The sequence below is a fragment of the Lissotriton vulgaris genome, chromosome 5, assembly GCF_964263255.1.
Source record: "Lissotriton vulgaris chromosome 5, aLisVul1.2, whole genome shotgun sequence".
Taxonomy (NCBI): Eukaryota; Metazoa; Chordata; class Amphibia; order Caudata; family Salamandridae; genus Lissotriton; species Lissotriton vulgaris.
Window position 1 is genome coordinate 388,536,988 of NC_141693.1, and position 19,854 is coordinate 388,556,841.

Genomic DNA, 19,854 nt, shown 5'->3' on the forward strand with positions numbered 1-19,854 from the left:
TGTGTCTCAGCCACAGATTCCTCCTGCATACTCCTGTCCCCTTCAGATGTGCTGGTGAGCTCTGTGTCACTGGCCTCCGGTGCAGCTGTAGTGCTACTCTCGCCACCACTGGTTTCCGGCTCCTGTTCCTCCATGCCCACTGGCGATTCTGCATGGGAGAGAGATGCAGGGTTGTATAAATGACATCATCAGGACCAAGCAAATTAAACAATGCATACAGGGGAAGCTCAAATCAACATGCTGACCACCAAATTCTGCATAAACACTGCAGCAATACACTACATACACGACAACAGTGCCTGCAACACTGACTACCTGTCATGACTGAGCCATGTTTAGGCCACACACCTTAACACCTTGCCCGTGGATGAAGTGTACCACAGACAACTTGCCATGCCTACACCTATCATGTTCCAACACTCATTGCCACTGACAGGCCTTCAGGGAACCTGAGGGGAGAACACACACACCTATTAGGACATGACAGTCCACAATGCCAAGTAGGTCATACCAAGCACCATGTGGTACTCAGGGGCACCTTGTTGTCATATGTGTGCCCCTCAACCATCATGGTGCATGCAAAGTCGGTATACATTAACTCACACTCAGATAGTGAACCCTTATGTTAACACCTAATACATTTCCCACACCATCACAATGCAGAATGACCATGTAGATCTGAACACACCTGGCTATGATAAAGCACAGCAGGGATGATCAGCCTTGTAAGGGCTGTTTGGCACAATGCCTGACACTAGCACACATCCCTGCAGCCTCTCACATGACACATCACAGCACCACCCCACAAACATAACATGGCTCACCGCTGCCATTGGCTCTGTACACATGCATCCACTCCCAGACAAAGTTACCCTCCCCAAATACTCACCCCTGCCTTGCTGGCAAAGCTCCTTCAGACGTGCATCCAACTCCGGATTAGTCACTGCCAATATGCGGAACATCAGTGGTGTTAAGTTGTGCCATGTGCGCCCAGTGCGTGGTTGCAGTCCCAAGGTCATCTCAGCCATGTTTTTTGCTAGCCGGCTGATGTCGTCCTACCTCTTGTGGCAGTGAGGGCGTCGTCTGTTGGATACCCCCGGGCTCGTACCTTTGCAACAATGGCCCTCTACACGGCCTTACGCTGGTGTACCTTGAGCTGCAGGTATGGGAGAAAAGTAGGGTAAATGACCAGTTACACAGTGTCATGTACCAATATCTATCACAACAGTAGCAATACGCAGACTCAGGACCAATTGTAATTCCCTAATTCCCAAACTGGGGGACACCTCACAAGGGCACTCTGCATGGCCAAAATAGATATCATAGCATGCATACATAAGGGCGTAGAGGGTACATGCCAATCACACACACATGCAGGTTGACTGAACTGAAACCCCTCAGTGGGTCGCACACATCACCAGCCCCATGCATGTCTGACCCCCCCTGCCCAACGTTTTACATAAAAGGGGTAACCCTGTGTCCCTCAGAACCTGGGTAAGCGTGATTAAAAACAAAAGTGGTTCTGTTCGGTAGCGGCAAGAATTGCTTTGAAAGAAGGCTATATCAGCTCATTACACAATAAAGTAAGCCTCTCTGAAAACAACTGAAGTTCAAAACTTTTATATAATAAAAGACACAATCACAATACACAGGAATTACTTCATTCCGTTTTAGGTTTCAATTAATGCTAAAACATGTGATGAGTGACTGTTGGTGAACAAAGTGACTAGTGCATTCAATTTAGTGACATGTGTATACAAATTTATACAAGGGGGGTGTTCTTTTGTTGGAAGGCCAGAGTTTTGAGTTAGTACTCCAAGGAAACAGGTGGTTACAGTGCAAGTTCCTGGAGGTATCTTGACCAATATTGAGCGTCGACGTTTCGACCCTAGTGCACCCCAGTCGGTGGTCATGACGGGTCTTTATCAAGACAGGGGGGTGTGCATTGGGGTCTGGTAGAACAGGAGGAATTATCACAACCTGGAGGGGAGCCGGTGGGTCAACCCCGAGTGTTTTGGTCTGTAGGCAGTGGAACCGAGTGCGATCACTGCAAGGTCAGAGCGCCGTCTGAGTTGTCAGCAAGGTGTTCGAGCGTCAGTTGCTAGCAACTGTCACCAACAGTCACACATCACATGTTTTAGCATTAATCGACGCTCAATATTGGTCAAGATACCTCCAGGAACTTGCACAGTAACCACCTGTTTCCTTGGAGTACTAACTCAAAACTCTGGCCTTCCAACAAAAGAACCCCCCCTTGTATAAATTTGTATATACATGTCACTAAATGTAATGCACTAGTCACTTTGTTCACCAACAGTCACTCATCACATGTTTTAGCATTAATTGAAACCTAAAACGGAATGAAATATTTCCTGTGTATTGTGATTGTGTCTTTTATTATATAAAGTTTTGACCTTCAGTTGTTTTCAGAGAGGTTTACTTTATTGTGTAATGAGCTGATATAGCCTTCTTTCAAAGCAATTCTTGCTGCTACCCAACTGAACCACTTTTGTTTTTAACCCCCCTGCCCAACAGCACCCTCAATGATAACTTACCACTACATTGGGGCCACCAAACAGCCTCAGGTACTGTGCCAGCACCTCGTCCACTAGCACCTCCAGCTCCTCGCTTGTGAATGAACTGGCACAGATCTTCTAAGTTCTTGCCATCCCTGTGGACATATAACACCTGTGGTTGAAGTGAGTGGTGAGGAGTACCAGGCAGCAGGCACTTCTAGCAGCAGCAGGAGAGGGTCCCTGGCAGGAGAGGGTCCCAGGCAACAGGCACTTCTGCCAGCAGCAGGAGAGGGTCCCAGGCAGCGGCAGGAGAGGGTCCCAGGCAGCAGGCACTTCTGGCAGCAGCAGGAGAGGGTTCCAAGGCAGCAGGCAATTCTGGCAGCATCAGGAGAGGGTTCCAGGCAGCAGGCACTTGTGGCAGCAGCAGGAGAGGGTCCCAGGCAGCAGGCTCTGTGAGTAGTGGAAATGTGGTGCTCACTCCCATAGATTTATAGGCCCCTGGGCTCGTTTGTGAGGTGCAAAGCTGCAATTATTGGTTGTGCAGGACTGCCTCATTCAAAAGCATCCAATGACTGGCTCCGCGGTGGCGGAGCACGCCTTCCGTGATTTTCAAACCTGCATCATGCCACCGCAATCATCGCTCCCATTGGCTGTAGGCAATGCTCTGTGGCTGTGATGCATTGCAGGGGCCCGGGGTGGGCTACCGCAATGGTGCATCGTTCAAAAGCATCCAATGACTGGCTCCGCGCTGGCGGAGCACGCCTTCCACAATTTTCAAACCTACATCATGCCACTGAATCATCGCTCCCATTGGCTGTAGGCAATGCCCCATGGTGGTGATGCACCGCCGTGGCCAGGCGGTAGCAACCGTTATATGTGTGGCGCAGCATGCCCACTGCCAGGAACCCATGTCTCCATGCCAATGTCTACCGAACTTGTGTAGGGTGTGGTGCTGGTGTCACACCACCGTGGACAGGTGGTAGCAACCGCCATATGTGTGGCACAGCATGCCCACCACCAGCAACCCATGTCTCCATGCCAATGTCTACCGCACTTGTGTTGGGGGTGGTGCTGGTGTCACACCGCCGTGGATAGGCGGTAGCAACCGCCATATATGTGGCACAGCATGCCAACCACCAGCAACCCATGTCTCCATGCCAATGTCTACCGGACTTGTGTAGGGGGTGGTGCTGGTGTTACACCGCCGTGGACATGTGGTAGCAGCCGCCATATGTGTGGTGCAGCATGCCCACCGCCAGCAACCCATGCCTCCAAGCCAATGTCTACCGCACTTGTGTAGGGGGTGGTGCTGGTGTCACACCACCGTGGACAGGCGGTAGCTACCGCAAATTTGCTCACATGCAATGGCAAATTCCATCATGAACTCTGCACCAGTACACAGCAGCAACATGTATAATTGCACATCATTGTGCACACAATGCCATTTATTGGTTTCATGCACAGGTGGTCGCACGATATGTGTGATGCATATTGGTCTGTGGTCCCTGCAATGTCACTGTTGCATTTGATGGTTGATGATGCCTGACAGTGTTAATCTGGTGTCAATAATGTGTAACCAATCAATGTGTTGTGGGTCAGTGCTGACCTTGGCAAGGCTTTTCTCACTGTATGGTGTTGTTTCATACTTGTGCTACCATATCAGCCCATGCACACAAGTTTACCATCTACTGTGATCATTGTGCTCTTGATGTGCGCCAGCTTCACATGATGCATTGAGGTATGACAGGTACAGCAGATGTGTGTGAGGCATTCATGGTCATCTTACATACTTTTGTGAATGGTATGGTATGAGGTGTGCACATGTAGAATGTCGTGTTCAGAAACTGTGCTTTTGCTTTGACATTTTGTTATGTGTGCGGCACCTGTGTACTGAAAATGTATTGGTGTGTCCTCTGTGTGTCTCAAATTTAAACACATGTACCCTTGTTTGCCATGCATCTCTCATGGCATTTCAAGTTTTTGCGTGACATGCTTAACGGTATGTGCTGAGTCCACCTCATGATGGTTGTCATTGACATGTGATCATGTACATCTCAACTAGGAGGAGGTCAAATCCCATACATCACCTGACAGTGCTGGGGGACATGGAGGATATAGCAATCATCAGAAAATTCCGCCTCGACAGACCGACCATTAAGACGCTTTGTGATCTGTTGGAGCCCCACCTGCAGCCTCGTCGCCACTACCCAACAGCCTTCACACCCACATAAATAGTGATGGCAGCCCTCCACTTTTTTGCAACTGGTTCCTTCCAGGAGACCGTGGCGGGTGCTGCAGGGATGTCGTAACCCATGTTCAGCATGGTGCTGAGGGATGTTCTTGCAGCCATGATGAGATATAAGGATCGTTACATACATTTCCCCAGGGGAGCAGAATTGCCAGGTGGGAAGGGTGACTTCTATGCCCTTGGGCAAATCTCCCATGTTGTTGGTGCCATCGATTGCACTCATGTCGGTCTGGTGGCACCACAGGCCACTGAGCATATTTTTAGGAATTGCAAACATTACCATTCAATAAATGTGCAGGAGGTGTGCCTTGCAGACATGACGATTTCACATGTGTGTGCAAGATTTCCCGGATCTGCCCATGATTGATACGTCATGAGGAACAGCATGGTGCCCCGGATGTTGGCTAACCTGCATCCCAATCGTGCATGGATTGTGGGTGAGTATGCCCAGTGATATGGCGTGCTGTGTGTATGTGACCTGCTGCCCTCTGCCTGTACAATATTGCAATGTGTCTTTGTCATTCCTAGGAGAATCTGCATTTCCCCGTTGTCCATGGCTGCTGAGTTCAATGAGAAATCCCAGGACCCCGGCTGGCGTCAGGTACAATGAGGCCCATGGCAGAACCCGACGTGTCATTGAGCGGACTTTTGGCCTACTCAAATCAAGATTCTGCTGCCTTGACAGGACTATAGTTGCACCTTTTTACTCGCCTGGGAAGGTCTGCAAGATCGTTGAGGCATGCTGTATGCTGCACAATATGGCCATTCACAAGGGGATTCCCCTGCTCCTGGATGACGGAGAGGAACCAAGGCCCGCGCCTGCCCAAGGACCTGAGTCCAGTGATGAGGACAGTGGAGAGGAGGAAGGAGTTGACATGCGTCAACAGCTCATTACCCGCTACTTCACTTGAAGGTGGGTGAGAGGTACGACTTGTACATTGTCTAGGGTGATTGTTGCTATTGTGAAGGGCTATAGGCGGATGGTACAGACAGGCACATGTTGAGGTACCTGTGTGTAGGAAAGGTGGCATTGACGTTCAATATGTGGACTTATGGTGGACTCTATTTGTTGACACCTGCTGCACATAGTCTTGTATGCCTGCACACTCTTCTGTATGTTTTGTGTAGTGTTATGTCTGTGATGCCACAATGACACCAGTGACTGTTGTTCTGTTGTGTCTCCCTAGGTGCTTCAGGATTATCCAGCCCTACATACTGTACATCATTTGGACACATCATGGACATTTTCTAAACTGTAAATATTGCACTAAAAACAATACAGCACAAAATCTGGTGTGTCAGGTATTTTATTTGCAAAGTGAACATGTGAGGGGTGTGGGAATATTTACATGAAGGTGGTGAAGGAGCAGTGAGTTGACAGTCATGGTAGATGAGATGCAAGAGTAGACACCAGATGGATGTGGTGACCCAGTTCAACGGACAAGTGCCATTGCCAAGGCAGTGTGGGGAAGGACAGTCCAAACAGTCAATGCAGTGGGGAAGAGGGTTGCCATCAGGGCTGGCTCTGTGACTGGCCTGTGGCTGGTGCTTTGCCTCCAGAGACTCCCAGGCTCTTCTTTGGACGCCCCCTTGATCATTTTGGCGGTGGGGGGCCTGCTGAATGGCCAGCCGTGTCTGAGGACTCACCCCTCTCTGTTGGCGCTGTGGAGGATGGTGCACTGTCATCCTGCAGCACAACAGAAGGGGGCGGAGGTGTTGGTTGTGACGCAGGCCTGTCCCTCAGCAACTCCACTTGCTGGGCCATGAGGTCCACCATTTGACCAATGCGTGTGTCGATGGACCTCATCAGCAGGATGAGCTCAGGAAATAGTTTCTCCGACCGGCCACTTTGTCCCTGGACCTTTTCATATGCACCGATGACTCTGGTGAAGTGGTCCAGGGATGGTGTGCCAACCTCCTGAGGTCTGGGGGGACCCTGGCCCTGCCACCTGCCCTGCTGCCACAGACCTGTTGCCTCGCCACAGTGGGTCCTCGCGCACTTTCCCTGCGCTCCACAGTTGGTGTTGTGTCCTGGTTGTCCCCTGGGACAGGGAGTGTGCTGGTGGTGGTGGTGGTGGCCGAGGTGGCAGCGGTGGAGGCACAGGCCGTGACTGCAGGGGTCTGCTGTGCAGTTGTTGGTGCAGCAGACGTGGTGGTGGGGAGGATGGGGACCTGGGAGCGGTTGGGCCTTGGCACACCAGATGGGCCGGCCCAGAGCTCATCATCCAAACTGTCCTGGGAGTCTAAATCCGAGAGTCCATGTACAGGGGTGGAGACTGGCTCTGCTGGTCGTTGTCCTCAGCAGCAAGATCTTCATTACCTGTGGATTAGATGGGAAATGGTCAGTGCTGGGCAATGTGCAAGTATTTTGTTAGCTGCACGTCATCTGCTGTTTGAAGACTACACAATTGAGACAACTTTAGTATTATTGTTACATGCTATACTGGCTGTTATTACATGGTGCATAAAAACATCAAATAATGAAACATGTCCTGTGTCGACGCATTGCATGCAATTGGTGCCTTGTGTAGTGTTGCAGGTCCCACAACCGCAAACAGCCAGACCATGACGATGGCTACCTACCTGTTAGGTGAGGGTGAACAGTCATTGGGTGACACATGCTCCTGGGTGGGGAAGGCCTCCATGCTGCTGGAGTAGTGTGGGACAGGGGGCATGCTGGGAGTGGTAGTGCAGGTATCCCACCCCAAACATGTCTCCCAGTGAAGATGGCTACCTACCTGTTAGGTGAATGTGAACAGTGCAATGGCAGACACATGCTCCTGGGTGGGGGAGGACTTCATGTTGCTGGGGTGTGGGACAGGGAGCATGCTGGGAGTAGTGATACAGGCCTCCCACCCCCAAACAATCCTCCAAAACAAGATGGCTACCTACCTGTAAGTCTGTTTGGTGAACAGTGCAATGGGTGACACATGCTCCTGGATGAGGAGGCCTCCATGCTGCTGGGGTGTGGGACAGGGGACATGCTGGGAGTAGTGATACAGGCTTTCCACCTCCAAACAGTCCTCTAATACAAGATGGCTACCTACCCATTAGGTGATGGTGAACAGTGCAATGGGTGACACATGCTCCTGGGTGGGGGAGTCCTCCATGCTGCTGGGGTGTGGCACAGGGGGCATGCTGGGAGTAGTGATACAGGCCTCCCACCCGCAAACAATCCTCCAATACAAGATGGCTACCTACCTGAAAGTCTGTTTGTTGAACAGTGCAATGGGTGGCACATGCTCCTGGGCGGGGGAGGCCTCTCTGCTGCTGGGGTGTGGGACAGGAGGCATGCTGTGAGTAGTGATACAGGACTCCCACCCCAATACAGTCCTCCAATACAAGATGGCTACCTACCTATTAGGTGATGGTGAACAGTGCAATGGCTGACACATGTTCCTGGGTGGGGGAGGCCTCCATTCTGCTGGGGTTTGGGACAGGGGGCATGCTGGGAGTAATGATACAGGCCTCCCACCCCCAAACAATCCTACCTACCTGTAAGTCTGTTTGGTGAACAGTGGAATGGATGACACATGCTCCTGGGTGGATGAGGCCTCCATGCTGCTGGGGTGTGGGACAGGGGGCATGCTGGGAGAAGTGATACAGGCCTCCCACCCCCAAACAGTCCTCCAATACAAGATGGCTACCTACCTGTTAGGTGAGGGTGGACAGTGCAATGGCTGACACTTGCTCCTGGGTGGGGGAGGCCTCCATGCTGCTGGGGTGTGGGACAGGGGACATACTGGGAGTAGTGATACAGGCCTCCCACCCCTAAACAGTCCTCCAATACAAGTTGGCTACCTACCTGTTAGGTGAGGGTGGACAGTGCAATGGCTGACAAATGCTCATGGGTGGGGGAGGCCTCCATGCTGCTGGAGTGTGTGACAGTGGGGATACTGGGAGTGGTAGTACAGGCCTCCCACCCCCAAACATGTCTCCCAGTGAAGATGGCTACCTACCTGTTAGGTGAGGATGAACAGTGCAATGGCTGAAGCATGCTCCTGGGTGGGGGAGGCCTCCATGCTGCTGGGGTGTGGGACAGGGGGCATGCTGGGAGTAGTGATAAAGGCATCCACTGCCAAACAATCCTCCAATACAAGATGGCTACCTACCTGTAAGTCTGTTTGGTGAACAGTGCAATGGGTGACAACATGCTCCTGGGTGGGGGAGGCCTCCATGCTGCTGGGGTGTGGTACAGGGGGCATGCTGGGAGTAGTGATACAGGCCTCCCACCCCCAAACAGTCCTCCAATATAAGATGGCTACCTACCAATTAGGGTAGGGTAGACAGTGCAATGGCTGACACATGCTCCTGGGTGAGGGAGGCCTCCATGCTGTTTGAGTGTGGAACAAGGGGCATGGCCTCCCAGCCCCAAACATATCTCCCAGTGAGGAGGGCTGACTACCTGTTAGGTGAGGGTAAACAGTGCAATGGTGTTTGGGTTGTGCAAGGAATTACTTATCAGTGTTTTGGTTGCCATTTTTTTGTACTTACCAGCCTCCGTTCTCCCGACTAATCCTGTGAGACTCTCAGGATTCAGTATGGCAAGCACCTTCTCCTCCAACAGTGTGAATGTTTTCTGTGGGATGGGAGGGCCACTGCCAGTTTGGTTCGCCAGCTCCCAGTTCTTGCTCCTCTTTTCCTTGACAACCCTCTTGAGATCATGCCACTGCTTCATGATCTCCTTCTTGAATCGCGGGGTGTACCCTGCTGCATTGACCCTTTGGACTATCCTTTTCCACATTTGTGTTCTTGTGGTTAATGGCGTCTGTTGGATCAGGCTACAAAACAGTTGTGGTTCCACTCTCACTATCTCATTGACCATGACTGTCAACTCACCCTCTGTGAATATTGGCATTTTCCGTGCTGCCATTGTGGTTGGTGTTTCCAGTGTTTGTGGGTGCAGGAGTGTGTGGGGTGGGTGTGGTGTTGAGGTGTGAGGTGTGTTGTGTGCTGGGGGATTGTTGGTGCTGGTGTGTTTGTGGTGTTGATGGTGGTGGTGGTGGTGGTGGTGTGTGTCTCGTGTTGTTTTGCCTCTCCTGTAAGATGTGATGTTTGGCCTTCTCTTCTGGAGTGTTGCAAAGGCTTGTGGTCAGTAAAGGGGCCTTATTTATACTCAGCTGTGTGGGTGTGTCCAACTGGGCCTTTGCTTTGAGGTGTATTGTGGGTGTTGTCCTGGGAATTGTATTTTATTTATTTGCATTTGTTCTATCATTGGTATGTTTTTTGTGTATTTGTGGGGCACAGCTACTTTGATTTGTGCTCAGTTAGGCATCGATGCAGTGTTTTGGCTTCGTCCGCCATGTTTTTCATGTACCGTCCGCTGCGGTGGCTATGCTGCAGCTCTTCCGATGGCTCTCCGCTGTGTGCGACCGTGGCGATCGGAAACAGCGGTCAGGGAAATCCTAATTTCCCGTGCGGTGTGTACGCTTTGCTTGCGGTGGGGTGTAGCGTTTTCGCTGCTATTCCGACTGCAGCCGTCGGTTTAAGGCTGTCACCGCCCGCGTCAGGTGGTTTATGTGAGCCCGCTACCGCCGCGGTCGGTATTTTTTGGCGGTTGTTCCTAATTTGACGGCCGGTTTATCTGCGGTCCCGGTGGACCATTGCTTTCCGCCTCCATGGCAGTCGGGGTGGTTTTCCGCCTGCTATCCTAATGGGCCCCCAAGTATCTTGGCTAGGAGACGCAACATCTTCGTTGCTCGCTGCCTCAGAGGACGGTCCTTGTAACACCTAGAAGAGTACGTCGATGGAGCACAGATGATACTCAAATCTGCCAATATCTGGTGCAGAGGCAGCTGGTGCTGTTGTCAATACCTGAGTGCTAATGGAAGAGCTGATGGTCAATCCAGTTATTGCAAAAGGCACCTGCGGGTTCTCAAGGAATGCAGCCATCAGTATAAGAATACACTGGGGACATTGCAGAGCATGGTGTTATGTATTATTTTAGGACTCTATTGTAAGTTTCCTGATTCATGCCCTTATATAGGTATAAATCACCATATCCTTATATAGCCATAGGAATCCTAACCATATTTAGGCATAGCTCGTGCAGTCCAACTATGGCAGGGCTACTTCAACTAGTTCCGAAAATCCACAAAGAATTCTTGGAAAACTCAGCTTCAGCAGCTGAGGACTTCCCCTTGCTTGAATATTTATTTGTCCAAGAACTCATGGAGTTTTCAAAGAACTGAGACTCTTTGATGACGTTATTATGTCCAACTGTATGTCAAACTCGGCACCTTCAGGGTATGAATATACCCACACTCTCCCAAGCAAACACACTGTGGTTTGGAGCAGTTCGACTATCTACTTGCCTGACGCGCCCTGCTACAGCAAGTGCCGAAGGAAGCCGACCCTCCAGCAGACGCACTGAGAGAGACGCTGTCTTTTCTCCTGCTGAGAAATCCAGCTCCAGTGTTTCCAAGCTACCCTTGCGGGTTGTTGGGAAATCGAGTCCTGAGACCAGCCTTCCCCATTCTAAACTAAGGTACGGAGCTAATTAGACCCTTAGAGAAATCTTTTGCAGATTCTTGGCAAAGAATACTACATTTATGCTACACCTCACTTACTTCTTTCCTCGTACTAAGCTTAGGTTAGGTACACCGGTGTAGGCGTATTTTAGAAGCACCAGTTGAGTACTTTTAGCCTCTGTTATTTATGTATGTATTTTTATATGGTTTAGGAACCATACAATGCTCTTACAGTATTATTTTAATCTACTATTTATACTGTACGCTTTATATTTTACAAACTGTGTTACGATTGTAGCAGTTCATTTCTTATGCTTGAGAAAGAAGACTGTTCAATAAATCCTTTTATTGAAAACGCTCATGTTTCTACTTTCTCTGCACCTCTAGTGAAACAAAGCATGCACGATTGACTGAGTGAAATATCTATCTATTGTTTCCACGACTCTGAAGATACGTTTATCTTGAGGAAACAAAGGACCCAATTCACAAAACTAACTTAAGACAAAATCCTAAACTTACTACTTTTGGTATTCACAGAAGTTAGGATTTTGTCTTAAGTTTGTCTTAAGACAAACTTAAGACAGACTTAAGACAGACTTAAGTTACGATTCTGTCTTAAGTCTGTCTTAAGTCTGTCTTAAGTTTGTCTTAAGACAAACTTAAGACAAAATCCTAACTTCTGTGAATACCAAAAGTAGTAAGTTTAGGATTTTGTCTTAACTTAGTTCTGTGAATTGGCCCCAAGGTTGTCATGTTTATGCGGTTGTCAGAGACTAATCCCATCTTGTGAATTCGAGAAAGTTTCTAGTGACCTCTGAGCTAGCTGGCACACACAATTAAGTCTAGTATATTCGATAGAGACCTAGTCGACCTCAGTCCTACATCTAATCTATAGGATACATTATTCCAATGCCCAGAGCCTATTGGGAATATGGGAACTACACTACATGGCGCCCAATGTTTGGTAAGGCACTAATTTAACGCTAGATACTTGAGTAACTCAGTCGTGCTTTTCACAGAGACCCTTCATCCCATAAAAACTCCAATAGACGTCTGGAGTGGGTTAAAGGATAAAATATCCGCCTTAAACTGAGTAGGACGAAAAATCCTATGTATTCGTTTTTTGGTTTTGTTCAACGTTGAAGGATACAGTGTTCCAAAATATTGCGCACCTTATCTTTATTTCCTTGAAACTTGCTCTGCAAACCTTCATAAAAAATGACGGAGAGTGACGAAGAGTTAGCTAGAGCTGCAGCAGCTGCAATTGCACAAAACTTAGATTCTACAGGTTTTAATGAGAATGACCCGGATGTTATACACATCCCGGGAAATGTAAGAAAAATTATAACTTACAAACTCATAAATAATGGAGTATCATCAAGAGGTGGTAAAGTAATATTTGTTATAGAGGCACATGAATATCGGCAGACAGAGGTATTCTATTCATGGATTGTCCTCCCACAAGCAAATCCAGTAACACATGCGTTCCACTTCTACAAGATGGAGGAACATCCAGCAGAATACGTTCCTTTTGAGGACGTTGAAATTCCACTAACTTACCAAGAGCATGAACTCTGGTTCAATGGCGCCCTACAACATCAAAATCGCATTACCAGGCTCGGTCCACTAGGTAGACCAGGAGCTACATTGCTGGTACTAGCCAGCTATACACCACATCCTAACATTGAAAGAATGTCAGCTGTAGAAGTGTTAGCTCAGCTAAAACAACTAATAAAAATCCATAGACAATTTGTTCAATATGTCAAGCAGACTTTAACAGTCCAACCTGCTGTAAGAATTCCACAGCACACCCCTCATCAGAGGAACACAAACAAATCACACCACAGACTTTACAGTCAGTAATCGGTAAGTTGCCCGCAAAAAGGGAACAAATTCCATTCTGGTTAGCCCAGAAAATAACTCAAGTAGAGGCAGTATTTCCCGATAGTACACCTCATGCGAAACACAGGATTTTAACAATCTCTTTACCAATGGGGATTAAACCACATAGAGGACCGTGACACTTGGGGTACAGTCTTTGCTTCAATCTACACAAAAACACATGGTGTTCCATCTATGGCGGTAATACCAGATGTTCTGAGACAGATTCAAAATGTATACGGTCCGGAATCGGCCTTGAATCTTGGTATGAAATTACTGAAAGATTTCAATCAGGTTTCAGCTATCTTATTAGCTAACATTAAAGGTGAAGCAGCATCAGTGGCAATCCGCCAAAAAATAAAAGAACTAGATATTACTGAGCAACCGTATGAACTTGCCAGAATTATTGAAAAATCCTATGAAGAACTAGGAAGAGATAGTTTGGGAGGGAAACCTGTAACGCCTGAACTAACAGAAAATCTTGAAAAAGTTTCCATCAAAAACAATCTAACTACTCCTAAAAAGAAATGGGAAAATAGTAGACGGTCACTTCCTAAAGAGAAGCGCTCTCAGTCCAGAGGTAGATCTCCTCAAAAGGAGCACTCTGAAAAGAGATGTAACATTAAAAATAGGGATAATTTAAGAAAACCTGATAGACATCAAGATACTGATACACGATCCTCTCACACCTTTCTGACTTCCTCACAGAAATCTGAAAGAAGAGGACGATCAGAACAAAAAGAAGAACGCGTGAAGTCCAAAGACGATCAACAAGTTCCAAAAAAAAACTCAATTCTCCAAGAAGAAGGTAGCAAATATTAAAATCAGACATGCTGAGGATCTTGAGGACACAACTCAAGAACAGGGAGTGGGCCCAGACAATGGTGGACAGCGCAGCAGAGGTCACCATAGCTCACAGGATCCTGAAAGATGATCTGGAGACAGTGGATCTTAATGAATGCATTCAGGTTGAAACTGCCGACACCAGGGTTAGTGTACCCCATAAGTTATATGAAGTAAGACTCCGAATAGAGGGGGATATAACTAGGAAGATAAAAGGACTCTTTTGGGTAAAATTATCAAAAGGGTATGACATCCATCTAGCTGAAAAAGACTGGCCACCTGAATTTGTCAGGGAGTGCCCACATGGCGAAGAGATCATTATTCCAGCCTTCTCTAATCATATTCCTATTCATAAAAAATACACCTATGCCAGAAAATGGGCTGTGGCCCAGGCTCCAGCATTATATGAAAATCATGTGGGATGGGATGAGGATTCTCTTCACCATAAAATCCAGTTAAAAAATCAACCTACTGCTCAGAGGCAGTATCCAGTAAAGCAGGAAGCTAAAAAACAAGTCTGGGGGATCTTAGATCAACTTGAATACCAAGGGGTGATTGAAACATGCACCTCGTCAATGAATAATCACTTGTTTCCTGTCTCCAAGCCAGACAATACCTATTGTCTAGTTTTGGACTACAGGCACTTAAACTCTTGTTGCAAAGCTTTTGCAGTACAAAATGCACACAGTGCAGCACTGATGAATAATATTGTTCGGAAGAAATATAAAACTATTTTAGATATTTCAAACGGTTTCTTTTGCCAAAACTTTGCACCAGAAGGCAGGCATTTGACCGCTTTCTCAATAATGGGGACACACCAACACTTCTGTTGTCTCCCCCAGGGATTTAAGAACAGTCCTGGATTATTTTCAGCCAGAGTAACAGAGTTACTACAAATGTACGATGATGAGACATTATCTTATGTCGGTGACATCTATCTTACAGATGATGATTTGGACAGGCACTTGAACAGGGTGAACACCATTATACTTGGGTTTGCCTCAGAAGGGTATAAATTCAACTTTAAAAAGACCAGAATTGCCCACCTCAATGTCCTATTCTTGGGATACGAACTTTCGAGTGAAGGAAAAAGCCTTGCATCAAAGGTTTTAGAAAAATGTGCGCTGCTCTAAACTCCAAAAATGCTGAAAAACCTACAGTCAATTTTAGGATTCCTAAACTTCGGAAGAACTTACATTCTGAATTACGCAAAATAGGTTACCTCTCTACGAACCAATCAAACCTGATTTCAAACCAACTAATTGAATTCAAAAACGCACATAAATTTTGCGTTCAGTACAAACAGACATGTTGGCAACAACACACTTACAAACACGTGACAAGGTAAGCAACCTTGTTATCCAAATCATCGCAGGGAGATGCTGATTCCCATACCTAACCTTTAATGAAGGGGAAAAGGTACCAATAGCTTACAAATCACACTCGTACACACATGCTGAAATGAAATTCACTTCAACAGAAAAAATTCTGACAGCGGTTCAGACTGCTGTAGCAAAGGAGAGAGCCCTTGCACAGGGTAAACACATTAAAATCGTTACACCTGTACCTGCCTTAGAGGCAGTGACAAAGGCAAGCATTCCAAATGCAAAAGCTCTACATCCAAGATGGATACAATGGGTTAATTCTCTTTCTGCAACAGACGTTGAATACGTTTTTGACCCTTACTTGAAGACACAAGAATTTCTCCAATACGAACAAGAATGTCCTCTGCCTACTGAAATTCCACCTCTAGAACATTACAGCTGTATAATATATATGGACAGATCAGCACAGCCCGCAATTGGATGTAAACAAACCTATAGTGCTGCTTACGCAATTTTTAAAGGTCGTTGGCACAATGGTAAATTTAGACTTATGGTCACAAAAACTCGATCTCTCAGAGACTGTACAGCTCAGCGAGCTGAACTACAGGCATTCAAGATGGCGCTTGAAAATACTGATCGCGAATTCCCCACACTCATAGTGTACGATTCATATAACTGCGTCAGGAATTACAATGAATATCTGCAAACCTGGGTTCAAAATGGTTTCAAGAACACAAAAGGTGGCACAATCAAGCATAAAAAGCTTTGGGAACAAGTAGTTCTTTTGCATAAGACTCATGTGATTCATACACTGAGTCATCAGCGTGAAGGCATTCATGTTGCAGGGAATTCATTGGTTGATGAAGCCGCGAAGGCAGCTGTTGAAACGGCTTCCGTAGCTTCAATCAATCGTTCGAAAACAACGATAGACGGTGAAACCATGCTCGCTGTCAATGCCACGAGCAAAGGCAGCGGAGCCACGTTAACTCTAAATTATCCACTCGAGTGTACATACCTAAATGATGCAAACTCTGTTCCTTTTGCTCGAATACCTGGAGTGGGGGATAGGGTAATTCCAAACAGGAACCGAAGAGGTGCTCTCGTTTTTGAAGCACATATGGAAGAGGGATCACTGACATAATATCGATGTCAAAAATATAGAACTATAAAAATATCCAGTAAAAAATATAGAATAGAAAAATATCGAATCCCTATCTCCAAACAGGTAAGTACAAAAATATAGAATAAAAAATATCGTTGTAAAAAATATAGATAGTCAAAATATCGATTTTTTTAAATATCTTAAAAGTAATTTAAAATTAATCTAATACTAAATATAATTAATTTAAACATACTTGAAATACCTAAGTAACCTTAAAACTAATAAATAATGAATGTAACTTAAAAAAAATAATTATATATATATATATATATATAAATATATATATATATATATATATATATATATATATATATATATCTATAAACATGATATTAACAAAAAATATACAACATTTTAACGATAGGATAGCGAGAGGGTTACATTTACTATTACCACTCCAGTGAGTGCAACAGTAGAGAAAACATTGGATAGCGTAGGGGTAAAAATTACTATTTCCACTCCAGAGAGTGCAACAGTAGGGAAAGCGTTGGATAGAGTAGGGGTAAACATTACTTTTCCCACTCCAATGACTGCAACAGTAGGGAAAGCGTTGGATAGCGTAGGGGTAAAAATTACTATTCCCACTCCAGAGAGTCCAACAGTAGGGAAAGCATTGGATAGCGTAGGCATAAAATGTACTATTCCCAATCCAGTGAGTGCAACAGTAGGGAACGCGTTGGATAGCGGGAGGGTAACAATTACTATTCCCACTCCAGAGAGTACAACAGTAGGGAAAGCGTTGGATAGCATAGAGGTACAAATTACTATTCCTGCACTAGTGAGTGCAACAGTAGGGAAAGCATTGGATAGAGTAGGGTTAAAAATTAATATTCCCACTCCAATGAGTGCAACAGTAGGGAAAGCGTTGGATAGCGGCAGAGTAAAAATTACTATTCCCACTCCAGAGAGTGCAGTAGTAGGGAAAGCTTAGGGGTAAAAATTACTATTCCCACTCCAATGAGTGCAACAGTAGGGAAAGCATTGGATAGCAGGAGAGTAAAAATTACTATTCCCACTCCAGAGAGACCAACAGTAGGGAAAGCGTTGAATAGCGTAGGCAGAAAATTTACTATTCCCACTCCAGTGAGTGCAACAGTAGGGAAAGCGTTGGATAGCGTAGGGGTAAAATTTACTATTCCCACTCCAGAGAGTCCAACAGAAGTAATACGATTTAAACACCACAAAGACCAGCAGGCAGTGCAACTGCCTACGCCCAGTGGGGCGGGAGTCTACGACGACATCTGGTGCTTATTAAGCTTCACCTTGCTGAAAGACTGTAGCCTGTGAAAAAGTGCGAAGGAGCACGAAACGCGTCGGCTTTTCATATCCTGCTGAAATGCTCTGTACCTGCTCTGCAACTCTCCACCATTAAACGTGGAACACATCCTACCTGTGTGTGGTGCTTTCAAAGGGGGTAACCTGGATGTGTTGATTTAAAACGGCCGACCCGGTCGTGAAAGCACCCTGCCGCATGACAGCGGTTCATGCTGACATCATTTGGCGTTTAGCAGCTTTGAACAGGAGGCACGGGTGAGAGAGAACTACGATGCAGTTCAGTGCTAACGGGACATCTCACAGCCCACTGGGGCATTTTAATGAACTTTATATCGAGCAATGTTGAAGCAGCTCAATGAAGTAATACGATTTAAACACCACAAAGACCAGCAGGCAGTGCAACTGCCTACGCCCAGTGGGGCGGGAGTCTACGACGACATCTGGTGCTTATTAAGCTTCACCTTGCTGAAAGACTGTAGCCTGTGAAAAAGTGCGAAGGAGCACGAAACGCGTCGGCTTTTCATATCCTGCTGAAATGCTCTGTACCTGCTCTGCAACTCTCCACCATTAAACGTGGAACACATCCTACCTGTGTGTGGTGCTTTCAAAGGGGGTAACCTGGATGTGTTGATATATATATAAATATATATATATATATATATATATATATATCTATAAACATGATATTAACAAAAAATATACAACATTTTAACGATAGGATAGCGAGAGGGTTACATTTACTATTACCACTCCAGTGAGTGCAACAGTAGAGAAAACATTGGATAGCGTAGGGGTAAAAATTACTATTTCCACTCCAGAGAGTGCAACAGTAGGGAAAGCGTTGGATAGAGTAGGGGTAAACATTACTTTTCCCACTCCAATGACTGCAACAGTAGGGAAAGCGTTGGATAGCGTAGGGGTAAAAATTACTATTCCCACTCCAGAGAGTCCAACAGTAGGGAAAGCATTGGATAGCGTAGGCATAAAATGTACTATTCCCAATCCAGTGAGTGCAACAGTAGGGAACGCGTTGGATAGCGGGAGGGTAACAATTACTATTCCCACTCCAGAGAGTACAACAGTAGGGAAAGCGTTGGATAGCATAGAGGTACAAATTACTATTCCTGCACTAGTGAGTGCAACAGTAGGGAAAGCATTGGATAGAGTAGGGTTAAAAATTAATATTCCCACTCCAATGAGTGCAACAGTAGGGAAAGCGTTGGATAGCGGCAGAGTAAAAATTACTATTCCCACTCCAGAGAGTGCAGTAGTAGGGAAAGCTTAGGGGTAAAAATTACTATTCCCACTCCAATGAGTGCAACAGTAGGGAAAGCATTGGATAGCAGGAGAGTAAAAATTACTATTCCCACTCCAGAGAGACCAACAGTAGGGAAAGCGTTGAATAGCGTAGGCAGAAAATTTACTATTCCCACTCCAGTGAGTGCAACAGTAGGGAAAGCGTTGGATAGCGTAGGGGTAAAATTTACTATTCCCACTCCAGAGAGTCCAACAGTAGGGAAAGCGTTTGATAGCGTAGGCATAAAATTTACTCTTCCCACTCCAGTGAGTGCAACAGTAGGGAAAGCGTTGGATAGCGGGAGGGTAAAATTACTATTCCCACTCCAGAGAGTACAACAGTAGGGAAAGCGTTGGATAACATAGAGGTACAAATAACTATTCCCACTCCAGTGAGAGCAACAGTAGGGAAAGCATTGGATAGAGTACGGGTAAAAATTAATATTCCCACTCCAATGAGTGCAACAGTAGGGAAAGCGTTGAATAGCGGGAGAGTAAAAATTACTATTCCCACTCCGGAGAGTGCAACAGTAGGGAAAGCATTAGAAAGCTTAGGGGTAAAAATTACTATTCCCAATCCAATGAGTGCAACAGTAGGGAAAGCGTTGGATAGCGGGAGAGTAAAAATTACTAATCCCACTCCAGAGAGTGCAACAGTAGGGAAAGCATTGGATAGCAGGAGAGTAAAAATTACTATTCCCGCTCCAGAGACTGCAACAGTAGGGAAAGCGTTGGATAGCATAGGCATAAAATTTACTATTCCCACTCCAGTGAGTGCAACAGTAGGGAAAGCGTTGGATAGCAGGAAGGTACAAATTACTATTCCCACTCCAGAGAG